Source organism: Myodes glareolus, chromosome 16 (assembly GCF_982192425.1).
Source record: "Myodes glareolus chromosome 16, mMyoGla1.1, whole genome shotgun sequence".
Taxonomy (NCBI): Eukaryota; Metazoa; Chordata; class Mammalia; order Rodentia; family Cricetidae; genus Myodes; species Myodes glareolus.
In genome coordinates this window covers 42359211-42377115 of record NC_142041.1, presented here as the reverse complement: position 1 = coordinate 42377115, position 17905 = coordinate 42359211, and the positions used below count along the sequence as shown (strand labels likewise).

Below are 17905 nucleotides of genomic sequence, written 5' to 3'. Positions count from 1 at the left end.
TTCTAATTTTCCTCCATTTAAAGACAGTGAATATACTCTAAGAGCTAAGAAAGCAGCTTTATAGTACACTTATCAATAGCATTGTTAGGTACTTTTTTAATCAATGAATTGGAAACGCATCTACAGGGCAGGTGATGTGCGGATTTATGGGACAAAATGTCCTTCTGGCAAGCAAGCAACAAGTGTGTAAATAAAGGTGGGTCCTTGGGTAGCTCAATGTCAGCAGAAAGATGCCGAGATTTGTAGATGCCACCAGCATTTTGGAATTGTGCTGTCCCATCCCAATGACCAGGTATATTTCCTACCTTGGGGGGATCAGTATAGTAGAAAATAGTGACCTGTAGGTTTTATAAAGTGCAAAAGTGAGAAGAAAAAGAGAGGTAGCAGGAGTTTAGCAGGGGAAAATGGCTTTTGGGGGGACAATGGGAAATACAAAGTTAATTTCTGTTTCTGATAAGAGATCACACACGGAGGAGGCTCTGTCCAGAATTATGGCTGTCTGAACCAGTAGCCAATTCACTGCCTCTCTGCAGGAATAAAGATACTTCTCTGTCCCTCTGTCTTTCCTTCCAGGCAGTCTTTCTTAAAGTTTTAAACTCCCTACACCCACAATGGTCTCATTCTTTTCCCGAATCTGAGTCATCAACACTTACTAGGGAAGTAAACTTAGCTCAGATACTTCCATCCTTAGTACAGGTCCAGGTCTCAGAAGATGCTACTCACCATGGCTTTGGAGAGAGTCCAGAAGCCAAAGGACCTTGACTGTAGCGAGTGCCCTGCACAAATTCTCCCTCTAAACAGTATAAAGCTTCTTCACAGAGAGCAGGGAAAAGCAAGCCAGGGAAAGGAGAGAAGTCTGACTTCCCAAATGTTGGCATGCTAAGGTGGCTATGTTATCAAGCTCTTTCAGTCCTAAGAATCAGCCAGACAGTGGTGGCCCTAGCCTGTAATCTCAGCACACAGGAGACTGAGGCAGGTGGTTCTCTGAATTTAAGGACAGGCTAGTCTATAGAGTAAGTTTCAGCACAGCCAGAGCAGTTACACAGAGGAACCCTGTCTTAAACAAACAAACAAACAAAAACAAAAAGCAACAACAAAAAAGGTATGAAGAATCAAATACGTAAATTCCTGGGTTGACTCCAAAATGGTAGCTTCCCCAGCTATGGGACTGACACTGTTGAGGACGCTGAAGCATCCATCTGTCTGTCTTTGTCAAGGCCTTCTGATCATTCATACGATCCTCACTGCAGTAATACACCTTCAGTGTTTTAGCCAACCTGACTTCTCCAGCTTCCAGACCTAACAAAGAAATGTGGGGAAAGGGAGGGAAATGGGATGGCAGAGTTCCATCATGCTTGGTTGGTTAAACCTTATGCATTGGTAGCATCATAAAGACAAAAGGATTTTTTTTTTCAAGAGGTAAGTGTATAGGTGCTACTTTGATAAAATAGTAAACCACTTATGATGTAAAAACCTCAGCATAACTTCAAATACTGGGGAGGAAAAAGCATGTAATGTTTCAAAGACACACAGGCCCATTACAGAGAGGACTGACTGGAATTGCAATTCCACCCTTCATAAACTTTTTGGTGCATTACCTTGCCTGAACTAGAAGGTGAAATAACAGAATAACTATTAATCTTCATAGAATAAATATAAAGTGATTAGCTTTATTTCTGGTCACTATTGTCAATCAAAGGAGGTCAGGAAGAAAGAAATATCGTGCTATAGTAAGTGTTCAATAAGCTTATTTTACTAAGAAAAACACGTGGAAGGGGTTGTCATTAACTGGCTAAACATTTCTTCTCTGAAATATGTGCATCTTTGCTGAGTACATGGAATATGGGCTTAGTCAAATCAAATCAGACCATGTAATTCAGGTCCCCAGAAATTTCATTGCCTGTCATTTCCAATCGTGCTTCACAGAAGCAGCCTTGAAGGGGCTCCTTTTTCTGTGCAGCCCACACATCACGGCACACACAACGCAGCCCTCACAGCCTACACACACATCAGCACACACATCGCAGCACACACATTGCAGTTCATACAGCATAGCACACACATCACAGCACACACATCCCAACACACACACATCACAGCACACACATCGCAGCCCACACAATATAGCACACACATTGCAGCCTACACAATGCAGCCTACACAACGTAGGACACACATCGCAGCACACACATCACAGCACACACAATGCAGCACTCACATCACAGCACACACAATGCAGCCCACACAGTATAGCACACACATCAGCACACACATCACAGCACACATATTGCAGAACACACATCACAACACACACATCGCAGCACACACATTGCAGCACACATGTTGCAGAGTGCTGGCACCACAGCACTGACGTTGAACATGGATCCTGAACTATGATTTAGAAATAGCACATATGTGTTTGTTGAGGTCATACATGAAATTGCCTGTCAACAAAATGTCCAAGCCTTTTCTCCTCTATCAACATGAGTTGCATGTCCTGTCCCTTCCAGCACAGGTGAATGGAGCTGGAGAAAGATCAGATCATGTCACAACCCCATCCTGCTCTGCAGACAGTTGTCTGGGGATGTGCCATTGACGTTGACTCTCTTTCTTGATGCAAAAAGGAAAAACAAAAGCGAGCCTCCCTTCTTCACTTTAAGAATTGTAGAAGCAATACTACCTCACTTCTGTGTACAAGTAGCTCTTTTTGATGAAGTCTGCAGAGTGCCCAGACCGCAGAAAGCCTCCCATGGACACACTGCTCTATTTATTTTGCATTTTCTCAATGGCTAAGAGCAACAGCAGGAAGATTACCACAGTTCTTGTCCGTTCTTCCCCACCCAAATGTTGATTTTATTTTATTTTTTATGATACCATCTCTATCAGATGTAGAACCTCTTTAATTTTCTGCAAGATCTTTTTTTCTACATCCTCAATGGAACAGTGCTCCTATTTCAGACTTGGGAATTTTATGTCCCTTCCCCATCCTCACCTCTCTGAAAAGCAGGATGTCTTTCCTACAATACACTTCTCCCATCAACTTGTAGCCTAGATCCTGATAAATACCATTTATCGCATGTCCTTAATCTGTTTTAAATGTTACTGAATTGGGGAATGCCCTATGTTATCTCCGAATCTATTATTTTACACTATATTCTCAGAACTGTCAGAATTTGCGAGCCTTGTGGGAGAACATACCTCTTTGAGAAAGACCACAGACCTAGGATTCCTGATTTCTTCCTCAGCAAATGTATGCGAGATTCCTGGCTAACAAACAAACAAACATTAAATGAGTAAGGTCCAGAGGTTTTAAAAGGTGGAAACTAAGTTGGGGTAAAAACATGCAGCTCTAAATCCTTTGTTCAGAGTGTGGTCACTGGAAATAGATAACTTTCTTGGCTTTGCATTCACTGGGGATTTTTGGTTATTTCTTATTTATTCCAGCTAAGATGACCACTCACTGAGTGAGAATCCCAACAATTAAAGCTGAAATTTATTTGTCCCTAATGTGAAGAAGAGAGTACAATTTTTCCTCACATTTTATTTCTTTACTTTTTAATCAACCTATTTTTATGTATCTCAGGCAATAAAGCTCCTATTGCTTTGGGAACAGTATTTTGCATCTTAATAAGCTTTCTTTTAGTATATGAGTCGGGCAGTGCTAAAAATAGACTCGCTTCAAAAGGCAACAGAATCATTGCCCAAGCACAGAAAGAAGAGGTACACAAAGCAAGTGTGTGTTGATTTTTGGAACTCCCCAGGAAGTAGTCAAGGATCTTGTCTCAAAGCTGAGTCTTGAGAAAACCCTTAACCTCATTTTCTTCCAGGTTGAGACACTTCCGTCACACAGCGAAGCCGCCAGGTTCTCTCATCCTCCGATGTCTCGACAGTAACGAAAGGCATAGCTGCTGTATAACTACACTACCACTGACATAACTTGATAGACGTCTCTCAGGGGCCTTTGGGCATTCTTGGGAAACAGCTCAATGGTCACCGACTTTCCTGACACCAGGGAGACTCTCAGTGCACGTCTTCTCATATTTTTGTTTCTTTAAAGAAAAACGGGAAGGCTCAATCTGAACACTGCTCCTTTTGAGAATAAAGCCTAATCAGAACACCGCTCCAGCTAGGATTTAGTTTCGTGTAGAGCGGCTTTTCCCCGGCCAAAGCAGTTATGTGACCGTTATGAACCACGAGGCATGGAAAGGATAAGACCATTGCCATCTTATCATCAAGAATAGCTTTGCGCCAAATGAAGACATGAGTTAAGCAATTTACAGCCACAAAACAAAAAGAAAGGTGTACTACTCATAGTTGGTGGGATATAAACTAGCAGGAGAAGGCATTAGCATGGAGGAGCAAGACTCAGTGCTGAGGACCAGACTGCCCTATGAGAGGTAAGAGTAACGTTGTTTGTTTCCCAGGAAAATGGACTGAAAAACACAAAACTTTACCGAGGACCTGCTGCCCGAGTTTGTGAAGGTACTGCAGATGCCTGTTCAGGCCATTTATCCAGTCCCTTAGGAACCAATGCCAAGTCCATGATCCCACCCTCTTTCTGAAAAACATCTCTATTCTCACCATTGTCTGAGATAGACCTCTGGCTCAGCTAGACTTCTCATCATGGGACATCACGTAAGAATGAAATCTAGATTCTCTTTTCTAAAAAACACCAAACCACCACCCTACACGGAACTGGTAGTTTCTATACCTTATTCTATAATGTAATGTCTTACTCTCTAGGCTTACTAATTTTGTTTCTTGTCTTTATAGGACAACTTGCCAGATGATCTGGGAATGTAGAATATGTCTGTTTCCTTGATGTCTCTAGACTTTTAATTTAGAGAGAAATGCTAAGATGAGAAAGACATGGGAATGGGGTGAATGGGGGAATAACAAGGCTCCAGAGTATTATAAGTTCAGCATTGGACTGTCATGAACAGTGGCCATCTGCAGTACTCCCACACTCTAGCGTGACCTCTATATTCCAGCCGCACTCCAGCCTTTAGTAAAAGGTGGGGGTCTTAAAGGGGTCTCTACTATTGTCCTGCTCATGTTGGACAGTCCAAGCCATACTCATGTTAAAATGACCTTCTCCTCATACATTAGCACCATTCTCTACCTCCCTGGAAAGCAAATGGGGTTATAGTGCCTATACTATTAAATTTCCAAATCAAAGCTTAATACATTAACCAGCAATTCTGGCTCTCTCCTGTCTTGCAGATTCTGTATTTAACATGGACTTCCATGCTTGGCTCAAGCTAAAGTCTGAGAGTTTGCAATGTGGGAAAGTCTGGTTCTTCCTCTGGATTTCTGAACGGCTTCTTCCTACGGGCCAGTCTTCACCCTTCCAGAAACCCATTTAACACTGATTTCTTTCGAGGACCTTGCCTTGTTATGTACGACAAGTGTTCATTTTTTAAATGCCCCGCTTTTCCTATTTTCTGTTTACATATTTACTAAGATATACATTCAGAAATTCTTGCTCTTTTGTAATAAATTGTGATGTCTAAAAAGGCAGGAGCCTTTGTTATCTGGCCCGTCCCCATCCCGAGCTCTGATGATTCTAAGCAGAGACATGAGTTTCTCTCTGACAGACACACTGCCCATACTGGATCACAGTAAAATTCTCCTTCCTCTGAGTATATTTTCCATCTGTCCTCACGGTTTTATCTATCTAATGTTTTGTTGTGCACTCTTGAGGCCCTAACACATTTCTGGAAATGAGACATGGATATGAAATCATTATAATAGGGGTACTTAGGCTTCCTGCTGCAGGATTTTTGATTCAAACAATTTTTCGTGCTAGTATGTGCTGTTCTGTCTCATCATCCATCATGTTTGAGAGTAAAGCCATTGTCTCTGCCTTTTTCTGATTTGCACAAGAGCCCAGTAAGATATTCTTAGCCTGATGGAGATATTCAGGGTCTTGAAATAAATAGGTTTCATCAATATTGGTGATTGCAGACTAATTCTGAAATGTTTTCCTGCAAAATACAGCAGGCTTTGTGTGAACCTCATGTCAGATTGTCCACGTTAGTAGTGATCCATGGCAGACGCAGGCGCTGGCTTCTCAAAATATCTTTTAGCTATTACCTACAACTGCTTGAAAGAATTCACAAATGCAGATACCTTGTTATGCATGCTGCCTCCTGAAACTGCCTCTGAGACACCAGATGGCACAGCGAGAGCTGCACCAGTGACAGATGATAAAATGCATCAAGCCACATAAATTAACCTCATCATGGCCATAGTATCAGACGCTTCCGGGAGAAACAGGAGGACCGGGGAGCAACCGCATTATAGAACCCACAGGGGTGGATTTACAACCCATCTGGGGGTCTCTCGTGTGAGCGTACAGGGACCCCAGATGGCCGGTGAATTTCAGGCATTCATGAATACAGGGATAGTTTAATCTTTCTGGAAATTACCTGGCCTTTTGGTCAGAAAGGATACTTTCGCCAAGAATCAAGCCATGTTTTACTCAACTCGGACAACTTCTAATCATCATTACAGGACATGTTCCCAGGCTTAGCCCATCAATGCAGGCTAATGGTTTTTAGGCTAAAAGGGGGGCTGAGGGACCTACATTCTGGTTACACTTAAACCTAAAGCTAACGAAGCCTTACTATGAGAGGTGACACTAACTTTCTCAAAGGTGGCTCTGAGGGGCATCATGAGGCGTGGAACAACTGCCAGCTACACAGCTGGGTAAGAATGACAGCCTTCTAGACTGGCTTTAGAATCTACAGACCATCACTGACAGATTGTATTTCTCAAGACTGTAGACTGGGATTCAGTCTTATACCAGCACACTAAGCAACTCCAACAATGCCAGGCCTGTCATGGGTGTATAGACAGTTGGCAGAAACAGACTAGAGGGAAAGGGGAGAAATAGAGACCTGACGGAAGGGTGGCAGGTAACTTAATAGCAACCAGTGCAATGCGTGCGCTGGAGGGGCAGCAGGATATGCCAATGAAGCGTCATCTAGACTGCAAGAAATAAAAGAAGGTGCCAAAAACACAAGGGCAGGTTCCATCAATATTAGTGATTTCAGACCAACTCAGAAACATCTGGCTGAAACTAGAAAGGGATTTTCTTGAAGGCTGTCCACATTACTGGTGATCCCTAGCAGACACAGGTTATCAGCTTATCAAAATACCTCCTTGCTAGTGCCTGGAATGCTTGAAATAATTTATCAAAGTTACTGAAGGATTCTAAACAAGGCTCATGCCTCAGGGCTGCCTGTTTATTACGCGGCTATGCACTCATCTCATGCACATCGCAGAGAAAGAAAAAAAATACTGCTCAGGTGACTTGTGTTCCTGCATTGAGGTCTTTTTCTCTGAACATTCTCAGCTGAAAGAATCCGCAGATTTTTCGACACCCTGTTCTCAGAGACATCCCATAAACTTGAAAGGAGACTCAGCATGTGGACGTGGATTCTTCTTACTTATGAATTGTGATAAGAAAAATGGGTCAGAAAGTAAGTCTTCAGTTTCAAGCTTAAGTAAGTCGTACGCACAAACAGATCTACTACCACTTCTATTATATTTTCCAAACCACTGATGTTTATTGTGTCTTTATTTTAAATTAATCAATCTTATTTAGATTCGACTATTTCTGTTTTTTGAAATTATAACACAATTATATTATTTACTCCTTTCCCTTTCTCCATCCAAACCCTCCCATGTTAGCCCTCCCACCACCACACACACTGCTTTTTTTAAAGTTCATGGCCACTTTTTCTTAAGATGATGGTATATATATATATATATATATATATATATATATATATATATATATACATTCTGATGTATCTTTATATTTTTATACTTGTTTGTATTTTTAAATACATAAGTATAACCTTCTCAGTCCATATGTTACTTACACATGTATGTTAACAGGGGTGGCCATTTGGTATTAGATAATCGGTGTGTGCTCTTCCCTGAGGAAGACTATTTCTTCTACTCTCAGCATTTCTTAGTTACCTATAGTTCTTCATCTAGGTTTGTGGTGAGTTTTTCCCTTCAACCTTAGCATTGATAATACCCCTTCTCAGGTCATGTTTAGACAGTCACGTTGGTGAGACTTCATGAGTATATTTTCTGACATTGCAAAGAGATACAGCCTCACAGCGAAGTCCCTGATCCAGAGGGCGCTTAACAATCATTTTACCCATCTTCCACAATAATCTGTGGGCCATGAGTGCAGGCGTTGATTTGTGTTTGCCTCAGTTGGGTCTGAACTCTAAAACCCTGCATGTGGATTGGCTGCAACTGCAGATGGTCTCCATCTGTTGCTAAGAAAACTTCCCGTGATGGGTGCTGAGGACTGCACTTATCTGTGAGTATAAGGGCAAATCGCGTACAAAATGCAAAGAACAGCATGTAGAAACTCCCATTCAAAGTGAACTCACGGTCACTGGGCACACTTCTGCATCTCTGCATCTGAGAGTGAGTTAGGGTCCTTACTATCTTAAGGCGCTAAGACTACTACAACAAACACCATGGACTGTGCCTCACACAAGACAACTATTCTACCATTATGGAGGCAAGAAACTCAAGATCTGGGCGGTATCAAGGCACACGCCCAGAGAGGGCTCTCAGGGTAGACAGTGCAAACGGGCCATCCTCGCATAAGGCTATTCTGTAGATTTCACCCCCACCTTATTTAACCTTAATTACTGTCTCAGAGGACCCACTGCCACAGTGGAAGTGATTTAACTTAAGACCTTCAGGAGACGCAATGCTAAGCCCATAATAATATGAAAAGAGTGGGACAAGCACATGTCCTAAGATCTATCCAAGGACAGGATGATGGAGTGCGTTTCTGTGTTAACAGCATTAGTACCTAGGAAGATCCGTGTTTCGTAGTAAACAATGATAAAACTCACTAACTCGAGTTTCCACCACAAAGGCCCCTTAGCATCTGTACAGGGAAGATTTCTCTTCTAAGGGGTAACCTTGGGCTGCTCGAAGAACGTTAGACTCCCAGGCTTTGCTTTCTACCGAAGAGCCCTGTGCCTGCTGCCTTTACTCAGCTGGACATTTTGCTTAATGCCAAGATTCTGTCAGGAGTTTTTATGCAAATCCTAGAATTCTCATCACAGATTTTTCTGTGCTTAGCCTAATTTTGCCTGATGCCTTCAGCTCTCTGTCTTCAGGCTTGCAGGGATTCCCAGATGCCTGTTTGCTCAAGCAGGGAAAGACAGAGGGCTTTCTTCTGCCTGGAGGAGAAGGGGATTGTCCTGTTCATCTTCAGGTGCCGCTCTCCTTTCCAGTTTGGAGAGAGCACATTCGTGTCATCTTCTTGACGTCTCTCACTCTCTTTCATGTTGAAAATACAGGCAAATGAGAGTCATTGGGAGCTAAAGCATTTTGTTAGCTATAAAAAGCCATAGCTTAAGTGTATTTTAACTCACTCGCTGGAGACAACTGACAACACTCATTATTCCAGCCACCAGCAAAGGAACCTTAAGACTGTAACCCAAACAAAGGCGGCATCTACAAATCCCACACACAAGTGACTGAACGGTATAAGTTAAATTTGCCTGCCATGTCTGGCCCCTTTAATCATTTCTTTTTTACTTTAATCTGTGAGTTCGTCTGTCCAAAACCCTGAGTTCTTTTGTAGAACTGCAGTATCTCCAAGGGAACTCCTGTCATTTATCAGAAGAGATGCTTGATTTGATCAGCGCATCTTCCCATGCGCTAACGTTCGGAAAACTCTGTCTGCCAGGCTTCAGTGTCAGTTATCGCGAAGAGCCTCTGATTGTGTCAAGTTCATCTGGATCCAGGAAGATGCTCAGGCACCTCTGTCAACCTACAAGCCAACAGAAGGCAGAATCAGATTCCAGACCTTTCCCGAGTTCCAAGGCATTTTATTTCTCACAGCTATCCAGAAAGGTCTGAGATCTAGGTGGTAGCAAGTTTTCTTTTATGTAGCCAGGACTCTTCTTAAAATATGATGTCAGTTCACATTTAAAACTCAAAACACAAAAATACAATTTCCTAGAAAATAATAGTTCAATAATGTACCCAGGACATCAACAAATAATTTTTCATGCCACCAATTTTCAAGGGAAAGTTTATAAACAGGCTTCTTCCTCTTGTCGGTAAGATATCGACACTGGACAGTGCCTCCAGCTCTGTTGATTTCCAGGATTCTCACAAGAGATCAGATGACATTCAGTCCTCTGCAGCAGTTGGGGTATGTTCTATAGCAGCAGACGTTATAGTCACAAGAGCTCACTGGCCTCCATCAATCTGGGGAACCCTGTCTTATCCTGGGTACCTCTACTCCTCAACATGTGTCATGCACATCAGATGTTCTGCAAACTCACAATCTTGACTTTGCTCACAACTTCAATTTTCACAATATCTAAAGTAGTAGAGCGAGTGATGGCCCTTCAAAATGCCCACCACCCTAGTGTGTGGCAACTGAGATTGGTCCAGTGTCATCGGTGTAAGAGTACCGTGACAAGTGAATTGCCTGGGATTATCCAATTGGGTCCAAATGACCATAGGAATTCTCATAAGAGGATAGCAGAAGCTCAGAAAAGCAAAGGATGGAAGTGAGATTTGAAGATGGAAGAAGGGGCCATGAGCCAATGGATGGTGGGGATGCCATCCAAAAATCTGAGAAATAAAGGAAACAGACTCCATCTACAACCTTCAAAGGGAGTATGAATTCACAGACTTGGATGCAGGCTACCAAAACCCATTTGAATGTAGCCTTCAAATTGTGTAGGAATAAGTTTGCCCGGTTTTCAGAGCTGAAGAATTCTTCCGTAGAAAACCGGCACATTGAAGACAAAATCCCCTGTTACTCTCTGTACCACACAGTTCCTTTCAGTTCTCCCTGACTGTCAGCTTTGGGCATTGCTTGCTTGTTTCTTTCTTCCTACCTTACCTTCTTTATTTTGAGACAGAGTCTCACGTATCCCAGGGTGGCTTCAAGTTTCCATTGCAAACAAGAGACTTTGAACTTCTGATCCTTCTGCCTCTACCTCTCAAGTGCCAAGACTAATGCTGTGGAATCATCTCATTCTCTCCGAGTCTTACTTACGAGGAAAGTAAACTTAGATCAGATACTTCCATCCTTGGTCCAGGCCCGGGTCTCAGAAGATGCTGTTCATCACGGCTTTCGTGAGAAGCTAGAAACTGATACCCATGGAGACATTATATTTGCTAAGAAGAGAGAGAGCCCACACCAGAGACGATGGCAGATCATTTGTCTGCTAAATGTCTTTTTACTGACCCTAAATAAATATGTTTTAATACATGTGGGTAATCAAGCGAATCTAAAATGAGAAAATTTAGAAATAAACACACTTCCACAAAAATGCCAAATTGGGCCATGATAACAGAATATATTTACATATTTATAAATTTTGTTTAAATATGTACATTTGGGAGGTTTATGATGTACAGATTTTTTTGTGTGTGCATGTGTGTGTTTGTGCATATGGACATGTATGTATGTGTGAGGCAGACCAGAGGACAACCTAGAACGTGGTTCCTCAGATCTCATCTACCTTGTTTTTGTTGTTTTTTTTAGACTGAATCTCATACTTGGTCTAAAGCTCACTGACTAGGCTGACTAATGAGAAAGCCCCAGGGAGCCCCACTTCTCTGTTTCCCCACCACTGGGATCACAAATGTTCACCACAATACTTGGATTTTTTGGCAGTTTCATACAGGTGTATAATACATTCTTGTTACGCTCAACCTTCTGCTGTCTCTTGTACTCCCCCATCCTCAACAGCCCCCTCTCTTTCAATGATGTTTCTCACTCTCACATCTTCTTGTTTTGTACTTTATTTGAATCTGTAGGGTGTAATGAGAGTTGTTCACATGGACACGAGTGTAAACCCCTTCCGTACAGCATGAGGATCTCATCAGTGCCTACATCGCCGACAATAATGACATTCTCTCCGCCAGCAGGGCTGAAGAGCTATGACCTCTGGTCTGATCAGAAACTCGTTACCCCATTATCTGTTGTGCCAGTTTTTCATCACTAAGCCCATTTTACCTGGCAAGTTGGTATTACAGCGTACAACACACACACACACACACACACACACACACACACACACAAAGCTCCGCAAGACTGTTGCTGCCTTTTCTCACTCAACCACCTACATGGAAACTTCTGGCACTCTGGAAACTGGTCGACTGGGAGGAAGTTTCCAGCTCAACTCTGTAATAGCTTCTCAATATTCTGTGAGCAAATCTGGAACTTTGTCAACAACAGGGTCTTACTAGCCATTTCTGGTGGGTAATCAGTGACCATACTTGTGAGGTTTTGATGGCCCCTGGAGCCATGCTGGACAACTCTGGCACTAGGACTTTTATTCGATAACATATGGTTCCTGGAATCAGCGCTCTCCACCCATTCAAGGCAATTCTAACCATTTTTTTTATTATGACTTGAAATTAGATTATAAAGCAATGGACATCTGTGTGGCTTCTGCCTACGCATTTAGTTTGAGATAACTTCTGCAACCACATCTCCTTCTCTACCCCCACCCGCTCCTTGTTTAAACCATCTCCAGCCTCCCTCCTGTTTAAGTAGTATTATATTCCATTATTCACATGCTTTCTAAGGCCTCTCTACACTCCTGCACTACAGTCTCTGTCGTCCTTCCATTTCTATAGGCATTCCAAATTAAACAGACAAATCCAAAATCTGAAGTTACAATCCACATATAAAAGAGAATATGTGTATATTTGTATATTTGGGTTTTTTTTGTTGTTGTTGTTGTTGTTTTTTGGTTTTTCGAAACAGGGTTTCTCTGTAGCTTTGGAGCCTATCCTGGAACTAGCTCTTATAGACCAGGCTGGTCTTGGCTTTAGGGATCAAACTCAGGTGTTCGTGCAAGTACTTTACCAAGTTATCTTTCATATAGTCTTCTATATAAATGCATATTTATTTTTGATTCATTTCATTGCTAACTTAGCACATCTGGGAAGAGCGGACCTCAATCAAAGAGTTACCTCTATCGGATTGCCCTGTACGAAAGTCTGTGAGACATTTTCTTGACTACTAATTGATGTAGGAAGACTCAACCCATTCAGGGTGGTGCTACCTCTGGGCAGGTGGTCCTGGGCTGAATAAGAACATTAGTACATTAGCTTGTGGACCAATCAGTAAGCAGTTTCTCCTTCATGGTCTCTGCTATAGAGCCTCTTTGTGTTCCTTGAGTTCTGCCTTAGGTTCCTTCAATGATGGGCTATAACCTACAAGCCAAATAAAGCCTTTCTTATCCAAGTGGTTTTGGTCAGTATTTTATCATTTCCACAAAAAAAGTAAACTAGAACAGAAATACATTGAGGATAATCTTCTATTTCGATGTAGATCATGTACATTTAGAAATAATGTTAAGTGTAAAAATTGAATTCAACAATGAAGTAAAAAGACATGCTTCCCCATTTCAGAGATCTCAGTGACGAGTTTCACCTGTGTATTGCACAAAATAACAAGGAAGGGAACAGATTTCAACAACTAATAAAAACGCCACTTTTAAAAATCCTTCCAAGTTTTTTCATCAAAAAAAAAAGTTTTTTTCTTCAAACAAGAAACCTAAGGTCTTTTAAGATGTAGCTGTTTACCATCCAAATTTCAAGTCCTGTTCCTCCACTCTGTGACCTCTGGTCAGTAGGGGCTGGTGATGCTTGGAATCCTAAAGACTCCAGTCAGAGCAGAACTCTTTCTCGGAAGAAGGACATGCCGTGATAGTCAGCTCTGGGGTTGAAAAGAAGCCAGGAGAAGCGGGAAGCTTTGACTGCGCATTGATTTCTCTCCTTTCTTGGGTAAAAAAAAATGTTTGTGTGATCAAATGACCTTTCCTTACTTTTAAAAGATTTATCTTCCTACCATGTTCTCTCTTAAGAACCGTGATGTACGTCCTTTGAATAATACACAGTAGCTGGCTCAAGATGACCTAAAAATGTGATGCCAGTCCAGAGACACCAAAAATCTGCATATTGAGAATCAATTGCTTCCACAGTCACAGAATAACTATGACAGCCTAACCCATTTGGACCATATTTCAGTTTCCCCAATGGCGTGCGCACAGATACATATTTATAAATATGTCCTATTTATGACAGTTATAAAGATAACAACTTAATGACACTATACAATCGGATTCAGCTCCCATAAGCCATTCTTTCTATTTCAGTTAGCAACTCACTCCTTGCCCTGAAGCAGCTGCATATTCTCTGTGTATTTGCGTCCCTCCAGGGTGTCCTACTGTATCGTTTGCTTTCCTACGTGCTAAACAGCATTTAGTATAGCTGCTATTATGTAATGGACTTGATGCCTGCTCTTCCAAAGGTCCTGAGTTCAATTCCTAACAACCACATGGTGGCGCACAATCATCTGTAATGAGGTCTGGTGCCCTCTTCTGGCCTGCAGGCATACAACCAGACAGAATAGTGTATAATATTGTATTATAAATTGTATAATAAATCAAAAAAGATAAAGCCCACCCCACCGCTACACTTACACTCTCTCTACACCTTTTCTAAGAGATACACAACTTCCTCTCTGAATCACCATCTTAAGCAACAGTTCTCAACCTGAGGGTCATGGTCACTTTGAGGGGTCAAATGACCCTTTCACGGGAGTGACCTAGAAAAATCAGAAAATAGATATTTATAGTAGAATTCCTAACAGTAGCAAAATTACAATTAGGAATTAGTAATGAAAATAATTTTATGAGTGAGGGCCACCACAACACGAGGAACTGTAGAGAAAGGTCACAGCATTAGGGAAGTTGAGAACCACCGGTCTAAAGTGTTACAGATATTAAATGAGTTCAACATCCTAACATGTCATGAAGACATTACATCATGCATATGTTCTTGAAGAAAATGGTCCTGTGGTCTGGGATATGTAAAGTATTATGAAGACTTTAAAGTTATAAAAAAATATCAGGAAAGCTTTTTTTAAAAAAAAAAAAACTTAGTAGAAAAAAATACTTCTTTTCACAAAGAGATCTGGCAAGAAAGCAGAAGAGGAAAGGGCTGGGAGGATCCCACTACCTCACACATATAGATGGGCATACCATAATAAAGTCCAAGGCCTCTTACAATTAAAACATGGTAAAATCATGGGACGACTGGTTCACAGAGTCCTAATACACAAGACAGAGGCTAATTAGGGCACTAATGAGCTATAAAGCATTCAGTTAAGAAGACTAGCTCTGAATTACTTGAAGGGATCTCAAGCAGTGTTAACTTAGCTGAAATACAGTAAAGGACTAGCAAGCTCAGTGGATACTGAGCATATAATGACTTCAATTTGATTACTGGGTTCCGTATAGGAGAAAGAGAGAGCCAACTCCCGGAAGTTATCTTCTGTCCTCTATACGTGCAAACATAAAACCATCTCCAAAAGCCCAGGAAAACTGGGATTTGATGATTGTGTAAGCATTACAACAATGTAAAGAATGTATGTTGATAGGTTATCCCCCTGGCCGCTCAACATTCAAGGGGCTCATATTCTTCTTTGTTACCCCAAGTTTACCAAAAGTCATGGTAGCAGGAAATTGTAGCATTCTAGGTGTTAGTATCCAAGCATCTGTACTGGTCTGATCTTGGGGTGTATGTCCTCGGCTGCAGCCATTATGAGCACCTCCTGTGCACATTCCCTATGTTCAGGGGACAGGCTACCTCCCATCTCTCTCTCTCTCTCTCTCTCTCTCTGATTCCATCGGTCTGTCATCTCCCTCTCCCTCTCTCTCTCTCTCTTTCCTTCTTTTCTCTCCTTTTTTTCTGTTGCTCCTGTCCCCAGAAGCCAGTCTTCCTTCTCCCTCTTTCCGATTCACTTTCAAGCATCTCCACCTGAGTTCTGTCACATAGAATCTATCTCTCTTGCCCCGCTTTTTTTAAATTTAATTACAACACCAGTCTTCTGCTGTTACCGAGGGAGCAGATTATTATTACAAGCAGATATTTTGCTTTTTTCATTAAAAAAAGCTCTAACATTAAAACTGATTACAGCATCTCTCCCTTCCTTTTCTTTGCTCCAAACCCTCCCTGCTTTCCTTCAAATTCACGGCCTCTTTTTTTGTAAACTCATTGCTATTGCCTGTATATGAGTGCATTTATTTACATATACATTCACAACAACACCAGTTCTCTCTGTATAAGGCTCTCTGTATGTATGTTTGCAGTACTGCCCGTTTGACACTGGCCAGTTAGTGAGCTCTGCTCCAGGGAGAACCAGCTCTCTCTTTCCCAGCTCTTCTCTGTCCAGTTTGGGGTGTTCAGTGATGTCATCCTTGTTCAGCTCACATTTGGGAGGCCATGTTGGTAAGAATTTATTCTAATGTTACTAGGAGATGCAATCTCAGTCCCTGAGCCTCTGGATCTTACAATCTGTCAGCTCCCACTTCCTCAATGTTCCCTGAGCCTTAGAGGTGGGAGGGATTTGTAGATGTATTTAGAGTTCTTATATTAAGTCGAATTTATGGATTCCTGGGAATTTCTCTAGTGGCTGTGGGGCCACTGGCAGTGAGACCAAGATTTATCTCTACTGTTTGTTCTGGCTTTTGGAACCCATTCTCTCTGGAGGGATACCTTACTCAGCCTAGATATAGTGGGGATGACCTTGGCCCTGCCTCAAAGCAATGTGTCTTACCTTCTCTGAGGAGTGGATGGGTGGGAGGAAGGTAGAGGGAACAGGAGGAGGAATAAGTTTCCAAGATATTTAGAAATATAAGCACTATATTTCATATTCTTCATAAATATCAATTCAATGAGAATCTAACTGAATATTTTCATTGTTGGCCAAGACAAATGACTTAAGTCTGGAAACCTTGAAATTTCTTTTCAACAATGCGGTAGCATTGTGATTAACTGCCATTTGCTGTTCATGCCTAGAGTACCTTCTCAAACACCTTGCTAATCTTAACCTGCTCTTTGTCCTTGTCAACCAGTTTCCACGAGACAGGTCTCCAGTATCTATGCACAACATTCCTTTTTACTTCCTATATAGTGATAGCTGTCATGCAATGCCTGACCCGTGGTTTCAAGTGATCTACACTGAAATGCAATTACCCCTCAAAATTATCATTAAACACAACAGATGACAATGCGAGAAATATACTTTGTTGCAAAAGAAGCGGCGGTTGTGTTCCTGCCCGAATCCTGGCTAGCTTACCCCAAATAATTACACGGAAACTGTATTCTTTCAAACACTGCCTGGCCCATTATCTGTAGCCTCTTGTTGGCTAACTCTCACATCTTGACTAACACATATCTAATAATCTGTATGCCACCATGAGGTTGTGGCTTATCAGCAGGAGTCTCTAGCCAGTGTCTGTCTCGGGAAAGGGAATCATGGCATCTGCCTCACTGCCTTCTTCCTCCCAGCATTCAGTTCTGTCTTCCCCATCTACCTATGTTCTGACCTATCAGGCCAGGCAGTTTTCTTTATTAATTAACCAATGAAAGCAACAGATAGATAGAAGACTCTCCTACATCAATACTTAAAAGGATTTTCATCTGTAATCAATTTAGAAAAAATATTTAAACCATTTTAACCACTGAATAAGCAACATAGAACACTTATTTCTTCTTCTTCACAATTTATAGTACTTAATTGTTTGTGTTCATTTTTAACAACAAAATAAGTATCTCTTAAGACAAGAATTAGTTTAAGGAAATATTATCTTAATTTGCAGGAGGATCTCTTTAAGGGTCTAAAGAATGTGTGCTTAGGAATGGGAAGCAGACTTCTACAACATCCTGTTAGAAGGAGACACTCTGGGATGTTTAGTACTGCAATTGTCCAGTTCCCCATGAAGTGCAAACTTGCAGAAGACTTCTTTAATATCCAGTATTTTTAATATCAGCTCTACATTCACCAGGTATATGTGAAAGGGGAGGA

At 41.6% G+C, this 17905-nt stretch overlaps 1 long non-coding RNA gene across 1 annotated transcript in view; it reads right to left on the bottom strand.

The window, feature by feature from the left end:
• Nucleotides 1-7823: 7823 nt before the first annotated feature.
• LOC125391346 (uncharacterized) overlaps nt 7824-17905 on the bottom strand; it is a 49600-nt gene continuing 39518 nt past the window's right edge. Inside the window, exon 4 of the long non-coding RNA XR_014997356.2 lies at nt 7824-9826. This is a non-coding gene — a long non-coding RNA (uncharacterized LOC125391346). The remainder of the gene's footprint in view (nt 9827-17905) is intronic.